The sequence below is a fragment of the Phoenix dactylifera genome, unplaced genomic scaffold (assembly GCF_009389715.1).
Source record: "Phoenix dactylifera cultivar Barhee BC4 unplaced genomic scaffold, palm_55x_up_171113_PBpolish2nd_filt_p 000381F, whole genome shotgun sequence".
In the NCBI taxonomy this organism is placed as follows: Eukaryota; Viridiplantae; Streptophyta; class Magnoliopsida; order Arecales; family Arecaceae; genus Phoenix; species Phoenix dactylifera.
Window position 1 is genome coordinate 292,418 of NW_024067828.1, and position 5,736 is coordinate 298,153.

Sequence of the window (5,736 nt, forward strand, 5' to 3'; positions counted from 1 at the left end):
TGTTTACATTTGCTAATCGACTGAAATTCATTTTTTTTTGGGTCAATGTGGTGTCAGAAATTACACTAGACAAAAAGACAAAAGACAAAGAAGGGCAGACTCGGAATTTTGAAATATTCCAACAATCCTCCACATATTTTAAAATTCAATAATAAGTTAACGAGCGCGAGAGTTCAATGCCTCAAATTGGTGTCTTTGAGACTATGAACCATTTTTTTAGGACTAGTAAGTATGACTTACAGAACTTTTGGTGAAACATGAAATTTCTATGAACCAAAAGTCCTTTATGTAAATCAGTGACTCATAGCCCACATTGACCTCTCAAGTTCTGGGCTTGTTCTAAACGGGTTGGTGCAAATAGGCCATGCACCTTACCTGGATATTCATGAGTGCTTTAGAACTGCCTAATTCTCATAGGAAGCGGCCCCACTTCCACACCCATATAGGTGGATCCATCAAGTGTGTACTGCAGGTATACACACCATCCTAAAGGACTATGGTATCCATTAAGAGCTTTACCTCATCCTTATCTACTACAGTTTGCACTATCTACACCATAGGGATGGATTTTCAAAATTAAATACGATAGTGTACTCACAGTCAACTAGCGACTTGTTATTACCCATATGAACATGCTTCATGGGATCTCCAATCACACATGTTGGGTTTCTGTCGTTATTGACTTTGATATAGGCATTAGTCCCATCCCCCTCGATGTTTCACTCACTAGTTTTCTACCTAGTGGTTTTGTCAAAGGATCGGCCAAATTCAACTCTGACTTTACAAACTCAAGAGATATAATCCCATCATCAAGCAGCTGCCTTACAATATTATGTCTCAACCTTATGTGTCTATTCTTTCCATTATAAACTTTATTCTTAGCTCGATATATAGCAGCTTGGTTATCACAAAGAATAGACACAGAAGGTGTTGGTTTATTCCATAATGGAATATCTCCCACAAGTATCTATAACTATATTCAAATCAGTTCCCATTATAAGCATATCATTAACATACAAACATATGATCACAACAACATTATTAACAACCTTACTATAAACACACTTATCAGCCTCATTAATTAGAAAGCCATTAGATACCAATACTTTATCAAATTTTTCATGCCATTGTTTAGGTGCTTGTTTTAATCCATATAAGGATTTTACTAATTTACAAACTTTGTGCTCATTACCAGGAACAATACAACCTTCAGGTTGTTCCATGTAAATTTCTTCATCTAATTCTCCATTCAAAAATGCAGTTTTTACATCCATTTGGTGAATTACTAAATTATGAATGGATGCTAATGCAATGAGTACTCTAATAGATGAAATTCTAGAAACTGGTGCAAAGATGTCAAAATAATCAATATCTTTTCTTTGTGAGTATCCTTTTGCTACTAATCTTGCTTTAAACTTATCAATTGAATTATCTGGTTTTAACTTTCTTTTAAAAATTCACTTACAACCAATTGATTTAGCACCTGGAGGCAAATCAACTAAGGTCCATGTATGATTAGACATAATAGACTCTATTTCATTATTAATAGCCTCCTTCCAAAAAGGTGCATCAGCTGAAGTTATTGCTTCTTTATAAGTTTGAGGTTCATTATCAACAAGAAAGGTGTAAAAATCATTTCCAAAATTTTTCTCTTTTCTAGTTCTTTTACTTCTTCTTAAATCAATTTCATAATTTTCATGTGCCTTCTTTTCTTATTTATTATGAGACTGAGAGTCAATTTTTTCTTTACCTAGTTTCATAGGAAAGATATGTTCAAAGAAATCAGCATTTTTAGATTCTACTATAGTGTTGGGTTCCATAATATTAGATTCACATTTTAATACCAAGAATCTATAAGCAGCACTATTTAATGCATAACCAATAAATAAGCAATCAAAGGTTTTAGGTCCCAACTTTCTTTTCTTTGGTTCAGGTAATAGAACTTTGGCCAAACACCCCCACACTTTAAGATATGTAAGGTTAGGTACATGACCTTCCCATAACTCATAGGGTGTCTTACCAATTTTCTTATAAGGTATTCTATTTTGAATGTGACAAGCGGAGAGAATAGCTTCCCCCCACAAATAAAGAGGTACTCCTGAGCTTATTAACATAGCATTCATCATTTCTTTTAGAGTTCTATTTTTACGTTCAGCAACTCCATTAGATTCAGGAGAATATGGTGGGGTAATCTCATGGATTATACCTTTATCTTCACAAAATTTATTGAAGAGATTATACTCATATTCTCCTCCTCTATCAGTCCTTATTCTTTTAATTTTCTTATTAAATTTATTTTCTACTTCAGTAACATATTGCTGAAATTTTTCAAAAGTTTCATCTTTAGTCCTAAGTAGATATACCTTAGTGTATTTAGAATAATCATCAATAAAAGTTATGTAAAATCTTTTTCCTCCTCTAGTTGGAGTGTTTTTCAAATCTCCTAAATCAGAATGTATTAATCCAAGTAATTCAGTTTCTCTTTCTATTGACTTATGACTCTTTTTAGTAGATTTAGATTCTACACACACTTCACATTTATCATTCACATTTCCAAAGGTAATATTATTTAACAAGCCTAGGTCTTTCATTTTCTTGATATAAGAAAAATTAACATGTCCTAATCTACCATGCCATACATCAACAGAATCAATCAAATAAGCAAAAGATGATGCATTTTCATTCATAGTTTCGGTTACATTCAAGACAAATAAACCCTGGTTACAATAACCCTTCCCAATGAAAACATTGTTCTTAGTCATTACAATTTTATCAGACTCAAAATACACTTTAATTCCAGCCTTTCCTAATAAAGATACAGATACTAAGTTCCAACGGATATTAGGAACATGCAGCACATCATTCAGGAAAAGGACTTTTCCTGATGTTAGCTTGAGGAGTACTTTTCCTTTGCCAACCACTGGCGAGGGTCTCGAATCACCCATGAACACTTGTTCTTCGCCTTCATTTAATGGAGTGTAGGAAGTATATGCACTCCTATTGCCACAAATATGTCTGGTAGCCCCAGAATCTACCACCCAGTCCTTTGCTACCATAACCATGTTGGTTTCAGACACAACTGCTGCAATAATATCTGTCTCTACCAAGTTAGCATTTGGTTTAACAGATATATCATTCCTTTTTCTAAACCTGCATTGATTAGCATAATGTCCAGGTATTCCACAAACAAAACAAGTTCCCTTTCTTTTAAAACCAAGACCTTGGAACTTAGGTTTCTTATCATTTTTGAGATAAGGCTTCTTGAACTTTGAACGAGACCCACCTGGTTTGCTGACTATTACATTGGCTTTGGAAGTCATTTCCTTGGCCAATTGTTCTCGGTCTCTGACTCGATTTTGTTCTTCAATTCTAATATGAACAATAACATCTTCAAGACTCATATGTTTCCTTTTGTGCTTCATGCTGTTTTTATAATTTTTCCAAGACTCAGGTAATTTTTCAATCAAACAGCCGGCTAGGAAAACTTCTTGAAGCATTATATCTTCATTTTTAAGATCAGTGACTAACCTATGAAAATCATGTATTTGGGATGACACATCCCTATCCTCGGACATTTGAAAGTGCAGAAAATTTCCTATAGCATATTTCTGTACTCCAGCATCTTCTAACACATATTTTTTATTCAAATTTTTCCAAATTTCTGCAGCTTCTTTGTATGAACAGTAGACATCAAAAAGTTCATTGGACAGTGTACTCAGAATTGTGTGTCTACAGATTTTATTTCCATATTCCCACTCTTTGAATTTAGTGTCAAAATCTTCAGACCCTTCTATCGGTTTTGACTGATTTAAATACTGAGCAAAATTAAGCATATCCAATGCAGAATAAACACGTTCTTGCCATCTCTTAAAATACATACCATTGAAACTCTCAATTTTAGAAGTATCAGGAATTGATCTAGCAGTAATCATAGCAGAATCCATGCCGAACTATTCTTAATGTTGAGGCGTGATTTCAGCCCCTCGGAGAATGAGAGAGAGAGGCTTTTTGATTGATTAACTCTATCGGATCTGATAGGGTTTAAAAAGAAATGAAGATCAAAACAATTCAAAAAATAAAACGGCAAAAAGAAACCTGACTCAAGCCCACACTCGCGGGGGGGGGGTCCCCCTGCGCGTGATAATCGCAACGCGCCCGGATCGGATTCGCCAATTTTGGTTTGGACCTCCATTGGGCTCATGCGCGCGTGGGCTACTTTCTTTCTTTGCTTCACCAAGTTAAAAGGTTGAATACTATATAAAGATCTTTTGAGTTTTGTTCCTTTCCAATGTGGGACTAAAAGAAAGTACACTAGACAAAAAGACAAAAGACAAAGAAGGGCAGACTCGGAATTTTGAAATATTCCAACAATTCTCTCATATTTGCTTAATATTAGGTCCTTGTGCCCCATACTAACAGAAATATATGGTTTAGAGGTCAACGAACAGGTCCGTGATAGATGAAAGTTTTAGATTTTGAAAGTGAATAGGTCTGGTGTTTGGTTACAAGTGAAGCACTGGAATTTGTTGTTGGATGAGGAAAATGACAAAGGTTCGGTTTAATGTCTTGGAGGGGAAGGAATGAGTGGAAGGAAATAGCAAAATATGGTTTCAAGAGTTCAAGGATTGGTTAAAAAGTAGAGAGGAGATTGCATGGTGAATGGCAATAATGAACAGTTGATAGCTTATATTTTAGGCAAATGGCTAAGGTAACTGAATTGAAGTTTCTCATGAAGCTCTTTGGCTTGTTTCTCCCCCCTATACCATTAGAAGTTGGGGTGTTTAAAGCCATCCGATTGGGTTAAATGGGGGATAGGGTGGCTTGCAGGATAATTTCTCAAGTAGCTATATATAACGTGGCTGATAGAATGGTTTGCAGGGTCGCTATAGGATGGCCATATCCTCTTATTTTGTTAAAGACTTCTGCGTTATTGCAGTATATATTCTTTCACCTAAAGCTGATTGCTGCTGAGTTAGGTGAACCCAAAGGTACGCAAACAAAATAGTTATTTCCCAATTTTTTTTCAGCACAATTTTCTCATTTCTCATATTACAGATTTAGATAATTTTTGGTCGGTCCATGTCACAGATTTGGATATAATATATTTAGATAACTTTCGGTTGGCTTTTCCGTTCATAGTTTTTGCATGGCTGCCTTTTTTTTTTGGGAGTTCAAAAGAAATTAGATATCTTTAAATGTTGGAGTTCTATAAGAATTAGATAACTTTATAGAGTTTTTTTCCTATGTGTTTTTTTTTCCTACGTGGTTTTCTCATTTCTCATGCGACAGATTCAGATAACTTTTGGTTTCTTCATGTAACAGATTTAGATAGAATAGATTTAAATAACTTTTGATTGATGAAAATAGGAAGACACGGTTTTTTTTTTGTTTTTTAATATTTTTCTGAATTTTTTGGAGAAATTTTTTTATGATTTTCCCTTTTTATGTCTTGTTTTTTACAAGATAGGTTTGCAAGTAATGGAGATATCTTTCCGGCCAGCACCTTCAGTTTCTCACCCTAGATCCCAAAAGGCACAGGCAAGGCTTGGTGAAGTCTGAACCCTTGTTTCTGCCCACCATACTAAGCATGAAAATACCTTTTCAGCAGTCAAGTGTATCTATATTTTATAGGATCCATGGCAAATAGTGAATTACATATTAGTACACGAGCGTTCAGTGACAACATCTGGGATCCTGCTGTATAGGCACAAGTTAGGACGACAAGGCATTTCGCTA